The sequence below is a fragment of the Oncorhynchus clarkii genome, chromosome 32, assembly GCF_045791955.1.
Source record: "Oncorhynchus clarkii lewisi isolate Uvic-CL-2024 chromosome 32, UVic_Ocla_1.0, whole genome shotgun sequence".
NCBI classification, from domain to species: Eukaryota; Metazoa; Chordata; class Actinopteri; order Salmoniformes; family Salmonidae; genus Oncorhynchus; species Oncorhynchus clarkii.
In genome coordinates, this window is record NC_092178.1 from 28,523,285 (window position 1) to 28,540,687 (window position 17,403).

Consider the following 17,403-nt stretch of genomic DNA (forward strand, 5'->3'; position numbering starts at 1 on the left):
GATTGTGATGACGTCACATAGGTGGCTGTTTTCCGCAGCTACGCCCCTTTGGGAACGTCAGAATGTCACTCACAGTTCAAAACGTTTATTTTATTCTTATTTTTACAGAGGAAAACATACTGTGTGTACACAAGTAAAATATATATTGATTATAGATTGAAATCATTTGCATGAGTAAATACATATTATCTTTTCTGTGGAGATGCAAACAAGATCACTGGGTTGCATAATCGCTCATCAGGATTCATTTCACATTGCCCCAGTTAAAATGACCAGATCTATTTTAAATTAAATTAAATATGGTCTCTCCATATGATTATTTCTGAAATTGTGGTATTAAAACAAATACAAAATGAGAGCACACTTTGCACACCTAAAATCCTCACAGACTTTTACAGATACACAATTGAGAACATCCTGTATCTCCGCCTGGTACAGCAATCGCAGGGCTCTCCAGAGGGTGGTGCGGTCTGCCCAACGCATCCCCGGAGGCAAACTACCTGCCCTCCAGGACACCTACAGCACCCGATGTCACAGGAAGGCCAAAAATATATTCAAGGACAACAACCACCCGAGCCACTGCCTGTTCACTCTGCTATTATCCTGAAGGTGAGGTTAAAGGTGCATCAAAGCTGGGACAGAGAGATTGAAAACAGCTTCTATCTCAAGGTCATCAGATTGTTAAATAGCCATCACTAGCATATTAGAGGCTGCTGCCTATATACATAGACTTGAAATCACTGGCCACTTTAATAAATGGAACACTAGGCACTTTAATAATGTTAACATATTTTGCATTACTCATCTCATATGTCTATACTGTATTCTATTATATTCAATTGTATCTTAGTCTATGCCGCTCTGATATTGCCCATCCATATATTTACGTATATATTCTTAATTCCATTCCTTAGATTTGTGTGTATTGTTGTGAAATTGTAAGATTTTACTTGTTAGATATTACTGCACTGTTGGAGCTAGAAACACTAGCATTTCACTACACCATCTGCTAAACACATGTATGTGACCAATAAAATTTGATTTGGATCACAGTCATAGAACATGTCTATTTGACATTTACACGCATTGCTTCCACCCCCAACCCAATCACAAGTTATACCACTTATAGCATTTAGGGAAATTCTCTGGATTCTCCATTGTGCTGGGAAGCCATGATGGCAACCCCTGATATTCAGCATTGTAAATGTGATTTAGGTCAAGAAAGCTCACAGAAAAGAAAAACCAAACCTTTGAAGCTTCTACACAGACCTACATACCGGCAGCAGCAGGAGAAGGTGGTCTGAGTCTTCGGCTGATGGGAGCTGTGCAGCTTATGGTCTGGCAGATCTTGAATTCCACCCATCTTCTCTTTGACATCTTTAGCTACCCACTTTGAATCCCAAATAAAGGTGTTCAGCTCCCACCTGTGAGCTTTTGTTGTCTGTGCAGTACCTTCAGCAAGACCTGCTGCCCATCAGAAAGTTTTTGGCCTTTAATAATGGATGGCTCTGAGGAGTACTATGTCAGTGTCACAGTAACCCAAGCACCACCACAATTGCAGGGCATCAACAAATAGATCAGGAAACTGTAACACAGTGAGTCCACAAAGACACAAGCATTTTGATGGTAAAACTATAGTGGTTGGGTTGTTTTGGTTAAGATTGATTCCAGTTGATCTTAGAAGATAGAATAAGAGAGGCTGAGAAGAGACTGATAATAGGCTATGGAACATTAGTGTTGGTCACTCCAATCTATTTCCCTATTGATTTAGTCTTGAAGATCCCAAGCCTGCTAAAAGCCGGGCTGATGAATGACAACAATGCATAGTCGTATCAGATGACCACTGCTGCCATATGAGGTCTCAACAGAATTCCCTAACAAATGCATTTGAGCAAAAAATACAAGGCTGTGATTTGGACTGAATAAAATAAAAATAAATGCATTCAAGGCTTAAATAAATAACCATTGCTTACAATAATAAACCTTTATTTTTTTACATATCACCTTTATCTAACCAGGTAGGCCAGTTGAGAACAAGTTCTCATTTACAATTGTGAATTGGCCAAGATAAAGCAAAGCAGTGCGACAAAAACAACAACACAGAGTTACACAAACAAAAGTACAGTCAATAACACAATAGAAAAAATATATGTACAGTGTGTGCAAATGTAGAAGAGTAGGGAGGTAAGGCAATAAATAGGCCATAGGGGCTTAGGCAAGTTGCTGCAAGGGGTGCAGAGCTGTTGGCTGGGGTAGGTGTAGCCAGGTGGAAAGCATGGCCAGCTGTGGAAAGATGCTTATTGAAATGATCGACTATAGTAGATTTATCGGTGGTGACAGTGTTTCCTAGCCTCAGTGCAGTAGGCAGCTGGGAGGAGGTACTCTTATTCTCCATGGACTTTACGGTGTCCCAAAACTTTTTGGAATTAGTGCTACAGGAAGCAAATTTCTGTTTGAAAAAGCTAGCCTTAGTTTTCCTAACTGACTGAGTATATTTGTTCCTGACTTCCCTGAAAAGTTGCATATCGCGGGGGCTATTCGATGGTCATGTAGAACACCACAGGATGTTTTTGTGCTGGTCAAGGGCAGTCAAGTCTGGGGTGAGCCAAGGGCTATAACTGTTCTTAGTTCTACATTTTTTGAATGGGGCATGCTTATTTAAGAGGGTGAGGAAAGCACTTTTAAAGAGCAACCACGCATCCTCTACTGATGGGATGAGGTCAATATCCTTCCAGGATACCTGGACCAGGTTGATTAGAAAGGCTTGCTCGCTAAAGTGTTTTAGGGAGCGTGAGACAGTGATGAGGGGTGGTCGTCTGACCGCAGACCCCTTACGGATGCAGGCAATGAGGCAGTGATCGCTGAGATCCTGGTTGAAGGGGGCAGAGGTGTATTTAGAGGGCAAGGATGGTTAGGATGATATCTATGAGGGTGCCCATGGTTACAGATTTAGGGTTGTACCTGGTAGGTTCCTTGATAATTTGTGTGAGATCGAGGGTATTTAGCTTAGATTGTAGGACATCTTGTGGCGCTGTGGCTTTCTTCAACAAAGATGGCTGACAAAACATTACAGTGGAACCAGATGTAAGTTCTTATAACATCATAACGAGTCAAGCTAAAAATTTACAATTGAGAGGAATATGTTAGTTAATGTAGAGAATAACGTTTGTGCATATTTTTTTGTTATAAAGTTAATTTATGAAAACGCTATTTAGCAAGTTATCTGACTAGCTAACATTAGTCAGCTAGCTAGTGTTAGGATAATTAATTTGTAATTTGTGTTGTTTAATGTTTTAGGGACTCCTGAGAAAACCAGGCTGCCGTGTTGTGAAACAGTGGATGTAAAGAATCTAACTAGCTAAAGCATTTACTGCAAATTGAATACAATTGTGTATGCTTGCCTTGCAATGCAGCTGAAGTAACATAGCTAGCTAACTATTTACTTGCTTATTGTGTAGTGGAGGATAAAAATAACTGTATGCCTATGGATATGTAGCTTGCTACAGTAGTTAGCCGATCTGTGTATGGACCCTAAAACGTTAGGTTCTGAACTAATATTCATACCAATCTATGAACCTCAGCTATCATAGTTGTTGTATCAACTTCAAGTCTAAATGGCATTAATGAAGCCTATGGATAGAGTAGAATATAATAACTTTATTGTGCCAAGTCCTATATACATGTGTACTTTAGTTATTACAACGCATGAGATTCCCACATTGTAGCCTGTACATTGAATATATTCACTGATCATGTACTCTTCCTTGGCAAATAAAGGTGTGGTTCAGGTATGAATCTCTGAGACATTCTTTTTCAGTCATATCCAATATCAGTCATATCAAACTCCATTCTTTGAGTGACGCTGTGTCTGCATGTATGTATTACAATGATACACTTCAACAGTGTTTACCACTCCTGCTTCTGGGACATCAATGATTACACATTGTAACTATGCAATAGACTAGAAACATGGTTGATTTGTAATTCATATATACAGAAAAAAAACGATGCATATCTAACTCCCGTCATCTGCATTAATCTGAGGACACAGGATACTATTTCAATGAGATACTTAATTTCAACCAGTGGAGAATGTGAAATGTCTTATTGAAAGAAGTTCATTATCCAGGTGTTATAAATACATAAATGCATTATAATTATGATAATTGTAATATTATAAATAGAAGTTCAATCTGTACTTCAATGCACATATGGTGTGCATTATAAAACGAGGAAGAAAGACAAGGTGGGGAGAGAGGTGTAGAAGACAGAAAGGGAAATAGGTAAGAACAGTGGAAGACCGCATTTGATTAATGAATTACAGTGCAACCCCAATATTCTCTCAGTTCATCACAATTGCGGTGTCTCCTAACCAGCCTTGGGCCCCCAGTTGGCCCGAAGGTTATCTTAAGAGCGGGTGAGGTGGCGATGACGGGACTGGCTTCCTCTCTCACATCAAAACATACCTGCAGACGAGTGACAGATGGATAGAGAGAGAGCATGATTAAGCCTTGTTTTTTTATTCTAATTTATTCTTATTTCAATGTAAAGCATCTCTTTAATAATACTTCCTGTTGACCCGACCAAGTGACATCTCACCTATGATCATGCTGTGCCCTCTGTGTCAGCCAGTTAAGATGCGGGAGGGGTTCACCAAAACAGCTGATATAACATAGAGGATTTAGGGAGAAGGGGGAGAGGGATGAAGTGAAGAAGAGAGACTGTTATTGTGTGTGTGTGGTCTCACCTGGTGTCCCACACTAAGTGGCTACAGAGTACTTTATGCTGAAAAACAGACACATGAGGACAAACAATAGAAGATAACGTCAATTGAAGATACTGTATGTGATGGAGACACCTACCTGAAACATTTAAATATAGAGGGCTATGTGTCTCACCACTTGGTTATTGCAAGGCTAACCCCCAGGGAAATCATGACTTGGCAGCAACAGATCGTCCAGTGAAAATGGCTGTGTTCATGTGGTGTAAAATCTGAAAATTAGCAGCTGACATCTTAAGGGCTTTTAATTAATGCATGTGAGACAGGTACAACAAGACAGGCAGAGATGGAAAAAAATAACACACAACAGTTTACTTACCTTTGGTTATGGACACTTTTGCCAGCAATAAAGCTTCCACGGCCTGTTCCTCGGACAGTGAACATCTGGCAATGTCTACATTTTCAACCCCTTGATCAGCTTGCTCTCTGAAAGTAAAGAAAACAGCTTATTTTTTATAGATATGGAAACAATAACTAAGATATGACCGTTCAATCTAAAACAGCAGCTTTATAGGATACGTCAATACAGCCCAGTGCTGCTTACCTGAGATGCCATCTTTGTAGGTGTCCGCTTTGACTTCCTTTGTGTCGCTAACTAGCTAGCCATTTCACACCGGTTACACCCGACTTTAAAAAATCGAAATATACACATTGCGAGATATTTGACGAAATAGACAGACATGCCTATATTTCTCCCATAGGAAACAACGGGAAGGCCGCAGAGTTCCAATATTATTTTTGTTTGTTACATTTTAACTATAAAACAACGTGAGCAGGTCTCATTGCCAACAATAGCGAAACAGGCATTGTGACGTTGAACAATAAGCTGGGAATAGAACATTCGGAAGGCGAGTTGGTGCCATGGTGCTCAATAGAACTAATAGGAGCTGGCAGGGTGAAAAAATGCACTAAAATAAGGCATGTTTTTTTTCACGATTACTTCAAAACGACGGCAAGCAGCTGGAAAATATGGTCATATTATGAAACTGGGCTCCACGGCGGATGCAATGAACTCGTTTTTATCAGAAAAGAACATTGTTAAAAATGTAATGTGTCCAGCCTACTATCTACACGGATTTCAGAGCACTCTCGTCTGAGTAGCGCCCGTTGGCCGGTGTCAGTAAACATCGGGAAAAAAGCGTAATTAAATTGTTTCCAGCAGCACATTTACAGTCACCAGCGCTCTGGTTAACACGAAAACTGCCTTACCAGCTCTACTAGGGCGAGTAAAATGGTCAGAGTGGTCTCATTTGTGTCTGGAAGTAGCTAGCCAACGCTTGACTGCCGTTGTAAGGCCAAAACGCTCAAATCAACCCTACTCCTCGGTCCGAACGTCCAGTGTGCGCTCCGAGAGCGAAACGGTCTGAATTTACAAACTGACAATTTCTCTCTGAATGGAAACACCATAATATTAATCAAATTCATTAAGCTAAATGTCTTAAAATCAATCCAATATACTATGTTATTACAAAAAAAAGATTTAACATTCTCTGGTAATGCCAATACGGAATTCTATCAAATGCTTCTCAAATATGCCCCCTGGTGGTCAAACTAGCAATAACTTGCAGTAACAGAATAAATGGCTGAGAATTAAGTGACGTGCCACAGTATGCTGCAGCAGCACGCAAGGTGTGCCGCAGTATGACGCAACTTTTAAAGGAGGAACCACTGTAGCTGCGATGATCCGGTGTAAAGGTTCAGAGCTTGCGGTAGGAATCGGGAGATGTAGAGAAAAAGCAGTCCCATATGCTCTGGGTTGATATTGCCCTGTGCAGACTGGCAGGTATTTACCGAGCTGAGGCTTGCTGGTGTCCGAGTTAATGGTGAAGACCGCTAGCAGTGGCTTCTGATGGGGGTTCTGGTTCAAAAGTATAAAAATAGCAGATCCGTACCACATTGGGTGAGGTGGGTTGCAGGAGAGTATATTCAGTCCGTAGATGGAAAATGAGATTAAAATATATACTAAATATATACTAAAAAAATATATTTACATAGGACAGGACGGGACAAGACAAAACACACGTCCAACTGCTACGCCATCTTGGAACCAAATGTATTGGTGTGGTGCCTTTCTGGATCACCAATACAGAAGCCATATATCAAGTAAACATAAATAAACTCTCTATGCACTCTATGAACTGAATTCCAACCTTTTTCACTGGGCTGGCAGGCAGCCTAGTGGTAAAAAGCATTGGGTCAGTAACCAAAAGGTATCCGGTTGAAATCCCCAAATAAATTAGGTGAAGAGATGGAGGCTGATACTTCTTCCTGCTGTTGCACCCTTGAGCTTCATCGATTGGAACTGAACTGGACAGCTGACAGTGGCGTGCTGCGATAATGGAATAGAAAGGCATTTCACTGTACTTGTGCACATGACAATAGAAACTTGGAAAGTTGGCATGAATAAAGTACAAGGGCCTTTTGTGCCTCATTGTCCAATACCAAACAACACCTTGATAGTTCTCATTCTCCAGCCTTGAGATGGGCTGATTGGAGGAGTCATTAGTCATGATGGCCATTAATACACAAGGAGTTGCTGACATTTATCAAATATATTCTTTTAATAATAAATCTGTGGTTAGGCTAGGTGACCATCTCAAGTGCATTTCAGCCATTGTACCCCTTGAACGCCATGATCAACAGTAAAATACTTGAAACATTCAAACATGGAATTTATTAAAATTGTTTCTTTATTTAACTTGGCAAGTCTGTCAAGAACAAATTTTTATTTACAATGACGGCCTACTCGAGTCAAACCCTAACGACACTGGGCCAATTGTGCGCCGCCCTACGAGACTCCCAATCACAGCTGGTTGTGATACAGTCTTGAATCAAACCAGGGTCTGTAGTGACACCTCTGCACTGAGATGTGATGCCTTAGTCCGCTGCGTTACTAGGGAGCCCCAATTTAGATGAGTATAACTTAGGCAAGAACACAAGGATGGACCTTCCTGTTTCATTCTCTTTAGAGAGTCAAGGTAATGTACTTGCAAAGTGTTTCTATATGACTGAAAAGCTGGTCCAAGGCAGGCCTATTTTGTTTCCTTGGGGCTACAGACACAATTTAGTTATTAAAGGTCCAATGCAGCAGTTTTTTTTGTTATCAATATCAAAACATTTTCTAGGTAACAATTAAGTACCTTATTGTGATTGTTTTCAATTAAAATTGTCAAAAATGAACAAAAATAGCTTCTTAGCAAAGAACAATTTGTCAAGCAAGAATTTTGATAGGTCTGTCTGGGAGTGATCTGAGTGGGGAGGGAATATCTGAAAACAAGCTGTTATTGGTGGAAAGTCACCGGGCAGGCCAAAACTCCATCCCACCAAAACAGGCTTAAATTTCAGGCAGTCTTTTCAAACAGCTTTTACACTCAAAGGGCATTATCATAATTTTAACAATTCCATAGTGTTATCCCAACCTCATAATGTGGACATATATATAAAACACATGTAAATCACAATTTTGACTGCACTGGGCCTTTAAACATACAGCAGCATAACTTTACGCTTATACAACTCTGTCATATGGTAAAGAAAGCCAACAATAGCCTATAAGTCTGACAGAAAATGCAGGGTGAATTACAGAAATGTGTATAAATACCCGCCAAGGAGGCAGTAATAACACAAATATTCTCAGTTTTTACCAATAAACCTCTTATAAAAAGTGAATGGCGCCACCTAGCGTATTGATCGTGTTAGGCACGGCATCTCAGTGCTAGAGGTGTCACTACAGATCCTGGTTCACTGTATCACAACCGGCCATAATTGGGAGACCCATAGGATGGCGCACAATTGGCCCAGTGTCGTTAGAGTTTGGATGGGGTAGGCCGTCATTGTAAATAAGAATTTGTTCTTAACTGACTTGCCTAGTTAAATAAAGGTTAAATAAAAATGTAATACACATTTATCATAGCTATAAGCAACTGCAATGGAGCATAATTGTGAAGCCCTGTTTTAAATTATGAATTGTTTCTATTCCTTCCTGGTTGGTTGCGTTTCACAATTCCATTTTGTCATGCCATGAACAGCCCACAAACTGAGGGCCTAGAAAGTGACTGAATTCTTTGGCGAAACCAGCTTGCATCTTTATGATCTCTCATCCTGCTTAGAGAAGGCGTAAAGTAGCTTGACTTTGATCAGAATAATCATTAATGATTTCAGTAGACTTTGGTTGTCTACTATTATTTCACTGGAGGTCTGGAGGTAGAATTGATTGATATATTATCTTGTATTTTTTCCTCTAGGTCTGATGTCATGTCTCGACCGTGTTGAAGATTACATTAATGCCGGGCCTGCTAGGCCTTCACAGAACCCTGTACCAGCTTTTAACCACTTTGTTGCATCTCCTGCCCAGCTGACCTCTGTCGGTCTTCCCAGGGGTCTTTGCACCGTCACTCCAAATGTCAGCGACTCGAAGCCTTGAGTGAGACTTGAGAATGAGTCCCTGCTGGAGAGCTTGACCTTCATGTGGTGGACGTGAAGATGGGGCGCCAGTGCCAACCGGGGGTGCTCCGCAAGGTCATCACCAATGAGCAAGGTCTGGCTCACTTCCTCAATGGCAAAGGCGCCAGCCGGAAAGTGGTGACCGGCATCATCTCCTGGTACCCATGCACCATCACTTTTTCAGGCGAGCACCTGGAGCAACACTGGCCGATGTGGCGAAGTGTCTTCAAGAGCGACAGTGAGATCATCAGCATCCTGGACCGCTTGCCCGAGTCCTCCTTCAGCTCGAGCGAAAACAACAACCTGGAGATTTGATTTGAAGATTTGATTTCCTGGGCTCGCTGGGCCTCAACGCCAAGGACCTCCACCACCTGCTGACTACGGCGCTGTGGACCTTCTCCAACAGTGTCGAGCTCAACCACCCTCGGTGGAGTTCCTGGAAGACGTGTGCGCCAAGTTGGGTGGGGAGGGCCCTGGGCAGTTTGCCAAGTCGGTGGTTTCTCGAAACCTCTACATCCTCATCCACAGCACCAAGAGGGTGAAGGCAAACATTGACTTCCTAAGGCTTCTTTCAAGATGAGTGACCCGGAGCTGCTGGCTCTGCTGCAGGGTGCCTGAGCAAAAATCCTGGACCTCTCTAACGAGTACCTGAAGAGAAACCTAAAGAGGCTTCAGGAGAAGCTGGCGTCCCTCGGCTGTCGGAAAGTTGACATCAATAAACTGATGGTCTGCTACCCCACTGTGCTGTTCATCAGGCCGGATACGCCGAGCTCCAAACTGGACTGACTGTCTGTTAAAGGGAGGGATCACTATGAAGCAGATCCTGGAGAAAGTCCTGAAGTATCAGGGCGACTAGAGGAGCTGTATAAGCTCCAGTATGACTTTGAAAAGAACGGCATCAACATTCTGGACACAAGCCAATAAAGATACAACCCCAAGTTGGAAAGACTGGCTCTCTCGTCAGAGGAATGAGTTTGGGTTATTATTAGAATTTAATCAGAATTGTTTGTGCACAAATGTTTGCCATTGCTGCCTGAAGCATGACCTCTACATATCAATGTCCTACTCCTAACCTATGAGATTTGATTGTGCATAGCTACAGTATATAGCTTCATAAGTATATGGTAGGTAAAAACCACTCAATCATATAGAGAATCATGTCAGTATCTGGAAACATTATTTTTATGGAAAACAAAGAGCAAGCCTAAGTAAGGTAATGTCATCGTATTTGACTCATGATTTAGATTTTTACAATTGCTGACGAACTATGTATTATAGTACTGTGTCAATGTATTTCTCCGGTTTTGCGGCAACTTAGTGAACTTCGATGCCTTAAGTTCAGAGGAAACACCACCCGTACCAATGTTTTTACAGAACTGTTAACTGCCAAGAGGCATCAAGACACTATTGTTGCTGTGTCCGAATAATGAACGATTCTCAAACTTCTCATTTGCCAGATGAGTTGTCCAATGAGAAATCAGTCAAACCCTTTCTTCCTAGCTTATCTGTCTTAGTGAATGAATGAATGAATGTGAAAAATAAGGATATCATTTTTTACCAAACAAAAGGTTTGGAGAAGGTTAAGTTTGAAATGGATCACAAAATATGATGCATTAGGTTTACAATAAGTAATATTTATGTATGTGCTCTTGTTTCACACAAATGTATGCCAATAAACAGTAATAAAATATGATAGTTGATACTTTAATTAAACCTAAAAATTCAAAATGTCACTTTCTGTATTTTGAAAACTTGATTGCTGAAATGCAAAACATTTTGGGACTGTATTAATAGTGGACTAATGAAATGAATACCAAAAGATTGTTTTGAGTGATATTTTCCTGTAATGCTTTGATTTAGTATTTATGGCTAATTGAGTGCATTTATATGAAAACATCAACCTGTGGAGAGCCTCTACCTGCTATTAACGGCATTCAATATAATGTTGTATGCATATGCCACAGTGAAAGGCTACAGTGCAATTTTGATTGAATTGATCAGTCTCCTAACAAAAGAGAATGAGAGAGGGAGATTCTCATTTGGGCAAAAGAACATCCTCTCTCCTCCGTTCTCCGGAAGCCAATAATGGCTGAGTGGTCGAAGAGAGTGTCAATTCATTAGTAGGCAAACGGAAGAGTGTCCTCCCCTCCAGTGGCCTGAAAAAGTACCCAGTTGTTAAACTTGAGTAAAAGTAAAGATACCTTAATCGAAAATGACTCAAGTGAAAGTCACCCAGGAAAACACTACTTCAGTAAAAATGTTAAGTGTTAAGTGTTAAATATACTTAAAACTTCTTATGGCTGGGGGCAGTATTGAGTAGCTTGGATGAATAAGGTGCCCAGAGGTTCCCAGAGTAAACTGCCCGCTACTCAGTCCCAGTTTCTAATATATACATATTATTAGTATATTTGGATAGAAAACACTCTGAGGTTTCTAAAACTGTTTGAATGATGTCTGTGAGTATAACGGAACTCATATGGCAGGCAAAAACCTGAGAAGAAAATCCAACCAGGAAGTGGGAAATCTGAGGTTGGTCGTTTTACAACTCATTCCCTATTGAAGATACAATGGGATATTGGTCATGTTGCACTTCCTAAGGCTTCTACTAGATGTCAACAGTCTTCAGAACCTTGTTTGATGCTTCTACTGTAAAGTTGTCATGTACTGTCATGTTGTATCTTGTCTCTGTCCTTTCCCTTCACCCTGTCTCCCTCTGCTGGTCGTTGTTAGGTTACCTTTTCTCCCCCGCTTTCCCCCAGCTGTTCCTTGTCTCCTCTTGACTACCTCGTCACCCCTTCTCCCACCTGTTCCCCTTTTCCCTCTGATTAGTCCCCTATATCTCTCTCTGTTTTTGTTCCTGTCCTTGTCGGATTCTTGTTTCTTGTGTTTCATGCCTGAACCAGACTGTCGTCATGTTTGCTGTAACCTTGTCTTGTCCTGTCGGAATCTGCCGGTCCGTCTGAGCCTACCTATGTTTGGTAATTAAAGAAGCTCTGTTTAAGTTAATTCGCTTTTGGGTCCTCATTCACTCACCGTAACAGAAGAATCCGACCAAGAATGGACCCAGCGACTTCGGATCCTCTCCACTCAGCCGTCGGGATCCAGGGAGCGATGCTAGGCAGACACGAGCAGGAAGTGTCTGCTGCTCGACATGCCATTGAGACCCTGGCCACCCAAGTCTCCAACCTCACAGAACAGGTTCACCATCTCCGCCTCGATCCGCCGGCCACTTCCAGGGCTTTCGAATCTCCGGAGCCCAGAATCAATAACCCGCCATGTTACTCTGGGGAGCCCACTGAATGCCGCTCGTTCCTCACCCAGTGTGATATTGTGTTTTCTCTCCAGCCCAACACTTACTCCAGGAGCACTGCTCGTGTCGCCTACGTCATATCTCTCCTTATTGGACGGGCTCGTGAGTGGGGCACGGCAATCTGGGAGGCAAGGGCTGAGTGTACTAACCAGTATCAGGACTTTAAGGAGGAGATGATACGGGTTTTTGATCGATCTGTTTTTGGGGAGGAGGCTTCCAGGGCCCTGTCTTCCCTATGTCAAGGCAATCGATCCATAACAGACTACTCTATTGAGTTTCGCACTCTTGCTGTCTCCAGTGGCTGGAACGAGCCGGCCTTGCTCGCTCGTCTTCTGGAGGGTCTCCGCGCAGAGGTAAAGGATGAGATTCTCTCCCGGGAGGTTCCTTCCAGCGTGGATTCCTTGATTGAACTCGCTATTCGCATTGAGCGACGGGTTGATCTTCGTCACCGAGCTCGTGGAAAGGAGCTCGCGCTCTCCGTCGCCCCCCTCTCCGCATCACTACCATCTTCCTCTGCCGGCTCGGGTGCTGAGCCCATGCAGCTGGGAGGTATCCGCATCTCGACTAAGGAGAGGGAACGGAGAATCACCAACCGCCTCTGTCTCTATTGCGGTTCCGCTGGTCATTTTGTCACTTCATGTCCAGTAAAAGGCCAGAGCTCGTCAGTAAGCGGAGGGCTACTGGTGAGCGCTACTACTCCTGTCTCTCCTTCAAGATCCTGCACTACCTTGTCGGTCCATCTACGCTGGACCGGTTCGTCAGCTTCCTGCAGTGCCTTAATAGACTCTGGGGCGGAGGGCTGTTTTATGGACGAGACCTGGGCTCGGGAACATGACATTCCTCTCAGACAGTTAAAGGAGCCCACGGCCTTGTTCGCCCTGGATGGTAGTCCTCTCCCCAGGATTCAGCGTGAGACGCTACCTTTAACCCTCACTGTTTCTGGTAATCATAGTGAAACCATTTCTTTTTTAATTTTTCGTTCACCTTTTACACCTGTTGTTTTGGGCCATCCCTGGCTGGTTTGTCATAATCCTTCCATTAATTGGTCTAGTAATTCTATCCTCTCCTGGAACGTCTCTTGTCATGTGAAATGTTTAATGTCTGCTATCCCTCCTGTTTCCTCTGTCTCTTCTTCACAGGAGGAGCCTGGTGATTTGACAGGGGTGCCGGAGGAATATCACGATCTGCGCACGGTGTTCAGTCGGTCCAGGGCCACCTCTCTTCCTCCACACCGGTCGTATGATTGTAGTATTGATCTCCTTCCGGGAACCACCCCCCCCCGGGGTAGACTATACTCTCTGTCGGCTCCCGAACGTAAGGCTCTCGAAGATTATTTGTCTGTAGCTCTTGACGCCGGTACCATAGTCCCCTCCTCCTCTCCCGCCGGAGCGGGGTTTTTTTTTGTCAAGAAGAAGGACGGGTCTCTTCGCCCCTGCATAGATTATCGAGGGCTGAATGACATAACAGTGAAGAATCGTTATCCGCTTCCTCTTATGTCTTCAGCCTTCGAGATCCTGCAGGGAGCCAGGTTTTTCACTAAGTTGGACCTTCGTAACGCTTACCATCTCGTGCGCATCAGGGAGGGGGACGAGTGGAAGACGGCGTTTAACACTCCGTTAGGGCACTTTGAATACCGGGTTCTTCCTTTCGGCCTCGCTAACGCTCCAGCTGTCTTTCAGGCATTAGTCAATGATGTCCTGAGAGACATGCTGAACATCTTTGTTTTCGTTTACCTTGACGATATCCTGATTTTTTCACCGTCACTCCAGATTCATGTTCAGCACGTTCGACGTGTCCTCCAGCGCCTTTTAGAGAATTGTCTTTTTGTGAAGGCTGAGAAGTGCACTTTTCATGCCTCCTCCGTCACATTTCTCGGTTCTGTTATTTCCGCTGAAGGCATTAAGATGGATCCCGCTAAGGTCCAAGCTGTCATTGATTGGCCCGTCCCTAAGTCACGCGTCGAGCTGCAGCGCTTTCTCGGCTTCGCGAACTTCTATCGTCGTTTCATCCGTAATTTCGGTCAGGTGGCAGCTCCTCTCACAGCCCTTACTTCTGTCAAGACGTGCTTTAAGTGGTCCGTTTCCGCCCAGGGAGCTTTTGATCTCCTCAAGAATCGTTTTACATCCGCTCCTATCCTTGTTACACCTGACGTCTCTAGACAGTTCGTTGTCGAGGTTGACGCGTCAGAGGTGGGCGTGGGAGCCATTCTTTCTCAGCGCTCCCTCTCTGACGACAAGGTCCACCCATGCGCGTATTTTTCTCATCGCCTGTCGCCGTCGGAACGTAACTATGATGTGGGTAACCGCGAACTGCTCGCCATCCGGTTAGCCCTAGGCGAATGGCGACAGTGGTTGGAGGGGGCGACCGTTCCTTTTGTCGTTTGGACTGACCATAGGAACCTTGAGTACATCCGTTCTGCCAAACGACTTAATGCGCGTCAGGCGCGTTGGGCGCTGTTTTTCGCTCGTTTCGAGTTCGTGATTTCTTATCGTCCGGGCTCTAAGAACACCAAGCCTGATGCTTTGTCTCGTCTCTTCAGTTCTTCAGTAGCCTCCACTGACCCCGAGGGGATTCTCCCTGAGGGGCGTGTTGTCGGGTTGACTGTCTGGGGAATTGAGAGGCAGGTAAAACAAGCGCTCACTCACACTCCGTCGCCGCGCGCTTGTCCTAGGAACCTTCTTTTTGTTCCCGTTCCTACTCGTCTGGCCGTTCTTCAGTGGGCTCACTCTGCCAAGTTAGCCGGCCACCCTGGCGTTCGGGGTACGCTTGCTTCCATTCGCCAGCGTTTTTGGTGGCCCACCCGGGAGCATGATACGCGTCGTTTCGTGGCTGCTTGTTCGGTCTGCGCGCAGACTAAGTCCGGTAACTCTCCTCCTGCCGGCCGTCTCAGGCCGCTTCCTATTCCCTCTCGACCGTGGTCTCACATCGCCTTAGATTTTGTCACCGGACTGCCTTCGTCAGCGGGGAAGACTGTTATTCTTACGGTTGTCGATAGGTTCTCTAAGGCGGCTCATTTCATTCCCCTTGCTAAGCTTCCTTCTGCTAAAGAGACGGCACAAATCATCATCGAGAATGTTTTCAGAATTCATGGCCTTCCGTCAGACGTCGTTTCGGACAGAGGTCCGCAATTCACGTCTCAATTTTGGAGGGAGTTTTGCCGTTTGATTGGGGCTTCCGTCAGTCTCTCTTCCGGCTTTCACCCCCAGTCTAACGGTCAAGCAGAACGGGCCAATCAGACTATTGGTCGCATCTTACGCAGTCTTTCTTTTCGCAACCCTGCGTCTTGGTCAGAACAGCTCCCCTGGGCAGAATACGCCCACAACTCGCTTCCTTCGTCTGCGACCGGGCTATCTCCTTTTCAGAGTAGCCTCGGGTACCAGCCTCCGCTGTTCTCATCTCAGTTCGCCGAGTCCAGCGTCCCCTCCGCTCAGGCTTTTGTCCAACGTTGCGAGCGCACCTGGAAGAGGGTCAGGTCTGCACTTTGCCGTTATAGGACGCAGACTGTGAGGGCTGCTAATAAGCGTAGAACTAAGAGTCCTAGATATTGTCGCGGTCAGAGAGTTTGGCTCTCCACTCAGAACCTTCCCCTTAAGACGGCTTCTCGCAAGTTGACCCCGCGGTTCATTGGTCCGTTCCGTATTTCTCGGGTCATTAATCCTGTCGCAGTTCGACTTCTTCTTCCGCGATACCTTCGTCGCGTCCACCCGGTCTTCCATGTCTCCTGCATCAAGCCCGTCCTTCGCGCCCCCGCTCGTCTTCCCCCCCCCCCCCCCCATCCTTGTCGAGGGCGCACCCATCTACAGGGTCCGTAGAATTTTGGACATGCGTCCTCGGGGCCGTGGTCACCAGTACCTCGTAGATTGGGAGGGGTACGGTCCTGAGGAGAGGAGTTGGGTTCCCTCTCGGGACGTGCTGGACCGTGCGCTGATCGAGGATTTCCTCCGTTGCCGCCAGGTTTCCTCCTCGAGTGCGCCAGGAGGCGCTCGGTGAGTGGGGGGGTACTGTCATGTACTGTCATGTTGTATCTTGTCTCTGTCCTTTCCCTTCACCCTGTCTCCCTCTGCTGGTCGTTGTTAGGTTACCTTTTCTCCCCCGCTTTCCCCCAGCTGTTCCTTGTCTCCTCTTGACTACCTCGTCACCCCTTCTCCCACCTGTTCCCCTTTTCCCTCTGATTAGTCCCCTATATCTCTCTCTGTTTTTGTTCCTGTCCTTGTCGGATTCTTGTTTCTTGTGTTTCATGCCTGAACCAGACTGTCGTCATGTTTGCTGTAACCTTGTCTTGTCCTGTCGGAATCTGCCGGTCCGTCTGAGCCTACCTATGTTTGGTAATTAAAGAAGCTCTGTTTAAGTTAATTCGCTTTTGGGTCCTCATTCACTCACCGTAACAAAAGTAGGAACTCATAAGGGCTCTTTGAGTCAGTGGTCTGGTAGAGTGCCACAAGCTCGTGACTCTCGTTCACGTGAGAGGTAGCTCGCGTTCCATTGCATTTCTGAAGAAAAAGGAATTCTCCGGTTGGAACATTATTGAAGATTTATGTTAAAAACATCCTAAAGATTGATTCTATACATCGTTTGACATGTTTCTACGGACTGTAACGGAACTTTTTGACATTTCGTCTGCTCCTAGTGAACGCGCTTTGTGAGTTTGGATTTGTTTACAAAACGTGCTAACAAAAGTAGCTATTTGGACATAAATGATGGACATTATCGAAAAAACAAACATTTATTGTGGAACTGGGATCCTGGGAGTGCATTCTGATGAAGATCATCAAAGGTAAGGGAATATTTATAATGTTATTTCTGACTTTTGTTGACTGCACAATATGGCGGATATCTTTTTGGCTTGTTTCGTCTCTGAGCGCCATACTCA

The 17,403-nt window shown here is 44.4% G+C and overlaps 1 pseudogene; it reads left to right on the forward strand.

Moving 5' to 3' along the window:
* The first annotated feature begins 6,459 nt into the window (after positions 1-6,459).
* Positions 6,460-10,195, forward strand: LOC139391925 (transcription termination factor 1, mitochondrial-like; annotated as a pseudogene).
* Positions 10,196-17,403: the final 7,208 nt, after the last annotated feature.